Raw genomic sequence first — 9414 nt, 5'->3', positions numbered from 1 at the left:
ATCTCTAGTTTCTAATAATTAAATTGTACATGATAGTCATCCGACCCCGTCTGTTTGATCCATTGTCAAGTTCCTAGCCATGGGGTAAGACGAAAATTTGGATGAGAGGGCATCAGTTCTTGGGGTGGCATTGATGAAGAAGAACAAGCGCAAAAGCAGCCCATGTGGTCAAGTTTGTATATGTAAGAACCAGCAATTCAGTCTAGTAGGCTGCGGACGACCGCAATCGATGAAAAGTCAAACATTAGTTCAGACATAGCCTCTTAAACATACATTCCTTTTAACCCAAATTGGAATTGCCTTCGGCGGATTGTCTTTTGTAACTTTTGGGATTGCCTGTCTTTTGTGACTTTGGGGATTGCCTATAAAATCTCTAGCATCTTGGGTCTTCTTGTACATGGCCAATAAGATGTGAATTGCAAGCCTAGCAACTTCCTACCATTTCTTTTTGGCTAATTGGACCTGGAATGTTGGGAATGTACTTGTATGAATTATCATCAACCAATTGAAGTTTGAGTGGCATGAAAAATTTGAACTTATACGAAACCCACTTCACACGCCCACCACCCTCCGGCGGAGTGGTAAGACATCCCACTTATACAAAAATTTGACTTCTTTCTCTCTAAACTTTTATCTCTCTTGCTCTAACTTTTATGTTCTCAGGAGTTTCTTAGACTTGTTCGACCCAGAACCTTTAAGAACTTTCAAATTGTCTTCGCTAGAAGTATTTGAGGATTGTGGGGTCAACCCCGCCGTTATTGTTCAGAACGAGATTGATCTGCCAACTCTCAAGAACTTACCGATGGGACGACCCGACAATTCTTGATGGTTCTCGGGCATAACCACTATGAAAAAAAAATTGTGGGATTGTCGTCTTTATTCTTGGGTTTTCTTTGTACAAATGCTTGACTTTTTATTTTGGCCGCTGATTTGAGGAAATAAATAAATGTTCTGGGGTAAGAACTTTTAGGTGGATACAGAAAAAATTTGTGTTCTTTTGTTTCTTCCAAACACCACACCCTTAATGTATTTTTTTTGTCAAGTTTCTTCTACCTCCATCTTCGACCTATTCCAACCGCCATTTCTGGCCACCACTTCCGACCACCACAACCATTATTTTCTCTCTGAATTCTCTCTCAGATCCAACAGAACCATATCCAACAGAACCATCTATCTCTCTCATCTCTCATATTTTTCTTATAAATCTCAATTTATAGATTGTTAACTGTTTTGTTTTGCTATAATGGGTTGGGGGAGAAAACCCAATAAAATTAACAGATTTCTGAAGAACATAAGATAATAAACCATCCCCCGTGAGAACAAATTTGTTGTTGGTACACAATCGATTATGAACCAATATGTAATTACCCAGCTTTTGGATTACGGATTAGATGGAACAATAATAGAATCTTAATAGGAATGCTAAAAAAAGTTTGCTTGAAGAAGAGGGAAATTTTTGTTATCAATAGAGACCTATTACACTATAACTAAAGCAGATGAAGAAGAGGGAAAATTGATGTATATTAGTATTATGCTCGGCTGCAACAATTTATGTACTTTTTTTTTTCCTAATCTGCATAGGAGAACATGATTCGTCTTATCAGTATTGTGGTTATGGATCTTTTTTTCTTTCCGGTAGTTCTTCGACTATTTGGTGGAAGATCTCTATCTTCGATACAGAGAGAAAGAGAGATGTGTGTGTGTGTGTGAGAGAGAGAACGAGAGAGAGAAACGAAGATCAAAGAGAGAGGTTTGAGAGAGAATCTTACAAAGAGAACAGAGATAGAGAGAGATCCGTGAGAGGAAAAAGGAGAGACGAAGAGAGATAGAGATGAAGAAGGATGTGTTTGGAAGAAACTTCTAGTCTTTACACCCTTAAAAATTTTGTATTCCAGATACTTTATTATTTTCCCAAATCACCCAGCTTTATTATTAATTTATAAGTTTTTAACGTTGTTGATTTTAGTTATTTGGTTTTAATTTTGAATCTCAATAGTTAAAATTTTGAATAAGAGAAATGGAAAAGTCTGAGTAGAAGTGGGAATCGGTGCGGGACAGTCGGACTTATATCATTCACGGGGTCGGGACGGTCAGGTTTTGAAACTCCTTGTCCATTCAGACTCTCAGGCTTAATCGGACGGGTTATTTTAAAAGACCTAGTGTCCAAAACTCGTCCAAGTCTGTCAACCTTCCAGATTTCTTGAGGAGCGTGCATGGGGTTTTTAGTTATTCACTATTAAAAAAAAGGGTAGATCAGGACCAATATATGTTTAAAATGTATAAAGAAAATATCTAAGAATAATTAAAATCAAAGGATCTACTACAATACTTTATACATTTTTTCACAAGGTCACCACGACCATTACTTCCCCCTACGGCCATTACTTCCCCCATCCACCGACACAAATATTTAGCAAAATACATTATTATGTATTATATATACTAGGTATAACCTGTGCCTCTGGCACGGTGAAAGTCGAACTTGAACTTTATTATAGAAAACATACAAAAAATAAATCATACGTAAAATAGTTGAGACTTTGGCCTAAGAAGTGGCGACTTAGCCTTTGCAGATGCGATGGACACCACGTAGCTTGGTAGTAAAAGTGATGAGCTAGCTTATTGATTTTAGAACTCAAGATACCCTAATGTGTTAGGGTATTGTTGTATTTATAGAGAGAGTAAGAACTAATACAATGACAATAGTAACCTCCTCAAAAAGTAAATATACAATCCTATACATTTATACTAATACCCCCCCTCAAGCCGAATGCCCAGGAACTAATGAGAGCTTGAACTTGAGTTCTTCAAAACGTGATGTAGGAAGCCCTTTGGTGAACACATCCGCAATTTGAGAATCACCTGGTATGAATTGGACTTTAAGAGTGCCAGCCTTTACTTGTTCACGGACAAAGTGGAAGTCAATAGCCACATGTTTAGTTCTTGAATGCAATATTGGATTGACTGAAAGATATGTTGTGCTGAGATTGTCACAATGAATAACAGGGGGAGTGCCTTTATCCAGGCCCAACTCCTTCAAAAGATTACGTAACCATAGTACCTCCGTGGAGGCTAAAGCCACCGCCCGAAATTCTGCCTCTGTTGATGAACGGGCCACGGTGGGCTGAGTCTTGGAGGCCCACGCAATAAGATTTGGTCCAAGAAATACACAATACCCAGAGGTCGACCGGCGATCATCAGGTGAACCCGCCCAGTCAGCATCCGAATACCCAATCAAGGGTAGTGATGTGGCACGACGAATGATTAGACCATGTTTGAGAGTCCCTTTTAGGTATCTAAGGATGCGTTTGGATGCCATTAAGTGAACAGAACAAGGGTGTGCCATAAACTTAGATACTTGATTAACGGAATAGGCAATGTCCGATCGAGTGAGGGTTAGGTACTGAAGGGCTCCTACTAGACTTCGAAAGGGCTGTGGATCAGGCAATGGAGTTCCATCCAATTTTGACAATTTAGAACCAGTAAGAACAGGGGTTGAAACTGGTTTTGAATTTGATAAACCAAATCTATCTAACAATTCCATTGAGTATTTTGATTGAGTTAGAATCATGGAATCAGAAGTCCTACTGGCTTCCATTCCTAAGAAGTAGGATAAGGGTCCAAGATCCGACATTTCAAATTGGGTTTTCAACCAGGTGATAAAATAATTGAGTAAAGAAGAAGAAGAAGAAGTGACAATAATGTCATCCACATAGAGTAATAGGATGATTATGTCTTTAGAAGAATGAAAGTGAAACATGGAAGGGTCGGAGATGGATTGATTAAAACCATACTTTAACAAACTGTTGCTGAAACGAGAATGCCAAGCACGAGGTGCTTGTTTTAGGCCATAGATGGCCTTGTTCAACTTGCAGACATGATGAGGATGAGAGGGACTCTCGAACCCTTTGGGTTGACTCATATAAACTAGTTCGGCTAAGTCACCATTTAAAAAGGCATTTTTAACATCTAATTGTTGAATTTGCCAATTACCTGAAATTGCAATTGAAAGAACTGATCGAATCGTGGCTGGACGAACGACAGGACTGTAGGTTTCATCGTAGTCAACCCCATGCTCTTGATTGTAACCTCTGGCTACTAACCTAGCCTTGTAACGTTGAATTGATCCGTCTGCCTTTTGTTTAACCTTGTAAATCCACTTGCAGCCAACAATGTTACAATTCGATGGAGGTGGAACCAATGTCCATGTATTGTTCTTCAGTAGAGCGTTCATTTCCTCAGACATAGCAATTTTCCAGTGATCAAACTTCGATGCTTGAATGTAGGTTGATGGTTCATAAAAGGTAGATGTACCAGTAGAAGATGACGAAACATCCGTATGTTTAGTAAGAAGAACCCTAGGTTTCCTTGTGCCATCGCGATTCCTAGTAATCATCGGGTGTGTAGAAGATGAGGAGGGAGGAATTGGAAGAGGGACATTAGAAACAATTGACGAATCATTAGGGTTTGATGAAGAGGACGGAATCGAAGGAGTTTGATTAGAATGAGGAATGGGAGAGGAGGGACCAGGTAAATCAGTAGTGGTGTTCGAAATTGAAAAATTAGGGTTTGGTGAAGAGGGGTTTTGCGCCATCTGGCGGTTGGTGGGAGACATGGTGTCAGGAGGAGTGGGGGACATGTGGTCAGACTCTGTGATGTTTGTGGAGGAAACGAGACGAGTGGGAACAGGACTAGGTGGCAGAGTGGTGGGAGAATTTATTCGTTGTGGTCGGGGACCACGCTGGACCACAACGGAAGTACCAGCTGGCGGGGTAGGGGAAGGACCACCCGGGTTAGGATTAGATGGACGGGTGAGATTTAAAGGTGTAGGTCATATAGGATCAACGCTCCAGATTAAAGAGACGTTGGAGTTTGAAAGAGGAATTTGTTCTTCTTTCTTCGAAGATAGACTGAAAGGGAACAGAGGTTCGTCAAAAAGAACATGACGAGAGATGTATACTCGAGAGGAAGCCTCATCCAGACATTTATATCCCTTGTAATTAGGGCTGTAACCCACAAAGATACAAGGTTTGGATTTAAGATCCAATTTTGAAGATCGATAAGGAGATAGCAATGGGTAACATCTACAACCGAAAATGCGAAGATTATTATAGTTTGGTTTGATGTTTAGAAGTTTTTCGAAGGGTGAGACGCCATTTGTGGTCGAACTAGGAAGACGATTTATGGTATAGATGGCGGTTTGAAATGCATCTGGCCAAAAAGAATTTGGAACAGAAGCTTGATGAAGAAGGGTAATGGCTGTTTCAACTAGGTGACGTATTTTTCGCTCAGCTACCCCATTCTGTTGAGGGGTATGAGGACATGAGCGTCGATGATGAATGCCATTAGCAATAAGAAAGTTGGTAAACTCAGTATTAACATATTCTCCCCCACCATCAGATTGAAATGCTTTGATGGAAGTACCAAATTGATTTTCAACAAAGAGTTTGAAATTTTCAAAATGTGTTAGCACTTCTGATTTGTTCTTTAGGAAATACAACCATGTGAATCGAGTGAAGTCATCAATAAGGAGAAGGACATATCTATGTCCAGAGGAAGAAGTAATGGGAGAAGGACCCCAGAGATCTGAGTGAATCAACTCATTAGGTCTAGTAGAAGAATGAATAACAGGAGTAAAAGGAAGACGATGATGCTTGCCCATAATGCAACTATTACATTTAAATGATTTCATTACAGACTTCTTTAAAGGTAAACAATTGTTCTGAACAACTAAATTGAAAATGTTCAAGTGGGGGTGAGCTAATCGGCGGTGCCAAACTTCAGATGTAGCTGAGGGAGATGAAGCTAAAGGAGAAGCAAGTAGAGACAGTGGAGCTTTATCTGAGTTGGCTTTGTTGGGTGAAAGTTGAAAGAGGCCATTGCTAATTGTTCCTATTAGGAGGATCCTCCTTGTTGGGATGTCCTGAACATAGAAGCCAGATCGATGAAACACAACAAGGCAGTTAAAATCTCGAAGGAGATGTGAAACAGAGATGAGATTTTTTTTGAATGAAGGAACTAAAAGGACATTATTGAGAGTAAAGTTAGAAGAGGGTAAAGGAATGTTTGATATACCTGATACTGGAGCAACACTACCAGTACCCACCATCACATGAGCAGGATGATTGATCTCAGACCGAGAAGATGTAGAAGCAACATCAGATGATATATGCATTGAGGCCCCTGAATCAACATACCAGTTAGGGTCAGAGGGAACCGAGTCTAAACCCATAGCAGAGAATGATTGAGCTAAGTCATTGAACTGTGGAAGACTATAACACTGTCTAGCTGAATGACCCATCTTCCCACAATATTGACAAATCAATGGTGGAGAGGGAGGAGGACCAAGAACAGAGGGGTAATTTCGTTGATAGCCACCTCTGTTCGAGTTGTATCCTCGAGAAGAACCCCTGTAACCTCCACGAGAGGAGCGACCCCTGTTTCCTCGATGAGGAGTGAAAGAATTTGATCTAGGAAGTGAGGGAGATTGAGAAATAAGAGCTGCTGGTTGGATATTTTGAGAGCTCAGTAGTTCTTTTCGAAACTCATGAGTGAGTAATAAGGAGTGGAGCTCAGATGAAGAAGGTGGGGTGAGACGTGTGGTAATGGAGGTGACAAATCCCTCATATTCTGGACCAAGACCAGACAAAATTACTAACACCAGCTCAGAATCAACAACTGGGTGTCCAACAGCAGCAAGAGAATCAGTGATGGATTTGAGTCGAAGAAGATACTCATTCACAGATAAGGAACCTTTCTTAGTTGTTTGAAGTTGAAGTTTCAAATTCATGAGTCTTGCTGAGTTAATGGAAGAAAAATTGCTAGCAAGAGAATCCCATACTGCTTTAGAAGAGGTAAGGCCAAGAACCTGACTGAGAACAGGCTCTGTGAGAGTAGCATTAATCCAAGATAATAGCATCTGGTCAATTCTATACCAGTAAAGATAGTCAGGATTAGTGTGTGAAGCAGAGGATGATTCAGGAGAAGAAGATGGGAGAAATTCAGGAGGAGCTGGGAAGGAGCCTTCAACAAATTTGAATAGGTCTTGAGAATGAAGAATGGGAAGAAGCTGACTCTTCCATAAGAGATAGTTCGAATTATCAAGTCTAATGGAGACAAGATGAGCAATGTTAGAGAGATTAGGAAAGGAAGAGATAGACTGAATGAAGGAGGTTGAAGAAGGAGGTGGAGGAATAGAAGGAGCAGTGATTGTAGAGTCAGCCATGGAAGAAAAGAAGAGGAAGGTGACGGCACTGAAACCCAAGGAAAAAAATTTTTTTTACAGAGTAGCTCTTGATACCATATTGATTTTAGAACTCAAGATACCCTAATGTGTTAGGGTATTGTTGTATTTATAGAGAGAGTAAGAACTAATACAATGACAATAGTAACCTCCTCAAAAAGTAAATATACAATCCTATACATTTATACTAATAACAATCTCTATACATTTATAGAGAGAGTAAGCTCTTGCCATCTCTTGCCCATGCTCAAGCAATGTTGTGCCACCACAATTTTCTGACTGTATCCTGCATACGAGTCTTCATCTCTGGCTGACATAACTCCCACATATGGACTTGCTTGTTTAAGTTTCCTAGTTACAGATGATGAAACTGCTGCCACTATGAGAAGAAAAAATTCAAAAGATAATAACAGTTAATCAACTATTTAAGTGTGAACTTATTATAGGTATGTAGTGGTTCTAGCATAATTAGCATTATCATTGGAACTACTACTACAACCACTGCCTAGGTTTAATAATACGTTTTTACGCCTCAAGCGCGGTGTTTCGAAGCGCGTCTCGATGCGTAAAATATGAAAAAAAAAATTGCTAAAGAAAATGACATCAATTGTTTTAAAAATATAACATAACAAGCTTTTCTATTTTGTTACCATAGTTTAAAGTCTGAAGTGTTGCCAAACAACTCAAAAATAACTGTGAAAAACGTAACCGAAATTTCTAAAGATGTTATTGTTGGAATCGGTACCTAGCTCAAAAGTAGCTGGACCGGTTTTTGGTTAATTTGATGTATCTATATTCGTTAGAATCTCGAGCAAGACGTCTCGTTGGATTCGTCTCGTCGAGCTCTTAAATTTAGACTCAAATTTTGTCCAAATCCGATTCCGTATGAGTGAGTTATTACAAAATTCGTTTGGTATGGGAACCATTAACTCAAAACCGGGATTTTGAGTTAGTACCACATTTATGAAAGAGGAAATGGTTTATTTCCTTTTATAGAACCTTCCATATATTTATGGTATATTCTTTAGAATAGAAAGGTGACTCACGTGGTTTGCACCACGCAAACCGCGCACGCGCGGCGTGGGCGAATGGGCGTTTAGGGCGCTTTTGAGGCGCCCGCACGCACGCATCGTCGCGAGGAGCGATTGGAGCCTTGGATTTTACGATCATAGATATGATCTGACGGTCAGGATATTTGGCGCTCTTTAAGATAGATCCGTTGATGATCTAACGGTGGGCGTTCAATGCGCGAGATCTTAATAGATCCGTTAAGATCTGACGGTCAACATGGCACCCGAAAACCAACAGACAAATATGACTGTTGGGAAGCATCCATTCTTTTCTAAGACACCAAGTGTCACCAATACTTCTATAAATACCAAACAGAATCCAGCAAACAAAACACGAAAATTTTAGCATTCACAGTCACATAGCATTTAGAGTTTAAGAAGTCGATTCATCTGTCGTTCTTACTACTTGTTCTAAGTTCGCACGCTTTCAGAAAACGAAGTACTCTTAGTCGTCATACTGAAAGGTACAGCCGTTGTATCCTAGGAGACAAACACCTTACTGGTTCTAGTACTAATACCAGGGTGTTCAATGTCTTAAGGAAAGAGACAACTCGACTCGGCTTTTCTCTCTCTAATCTTTTATTTAATCCTTGTTTTTAAATAATACTGTTTTTTTTTCTTTTAATCTGTTTGAGATACAATATTAATTTATTTTTTTTTTAGAAATAAAATTGTCTCTGAATCTATTTCAGAAAGACACAGGAAGGTATATCCTTGTGTTTATTAAAAACAGGAAGACATAACCCTGGTTTTTCATAATACCAGAGAAACAACAGTTATTAGATCCAAAAACACAAACTTCGATAATGGCCTAACATAAGAACACTACTTATGGCAGAAACTGAGGGCGGAAAAGAAACTACGCGTACCTCGTTAGGTGGTCAATATAGGAAGAGGATGAGAATGAAAGAGGTAAGAGGAGTAAGGGTGGAGAGGTAGCAGTAAGAGAGGATAGAGTAAGGGTGGAGAGGTAACAGTAAGAGAGGATAGAGGAGAGATTACATCAGAAGGAAGCCCTTGAGTGTTTAGTTGTCATCAAACCTGAAAATGACATGGATTTGCTGAGCTAGATTCATGTCAAACAAAACCTTATTAAAATAC

Source organism: Eschscholzia californica, unplaced genomic scaffold (assembly GCF_041429995.1).
Source record: "Eschscholzia californica isolate CP2 unplaced genomic scaffold, dmEscCali1.0.p SCAF_2, whole genome shotgun sequence".
In the NCBI taxonomy this organism is placed as follows: domain Eukaryota; kingdom Viridiplantae; phylum Streptophyta; class Magnoliopsida; order Ranunculales; family Papaveraceae; genus Eschscholzia; species Eschscholzia californica.
Note: the sequence above shows the minus strand (reverse complement) of the source record.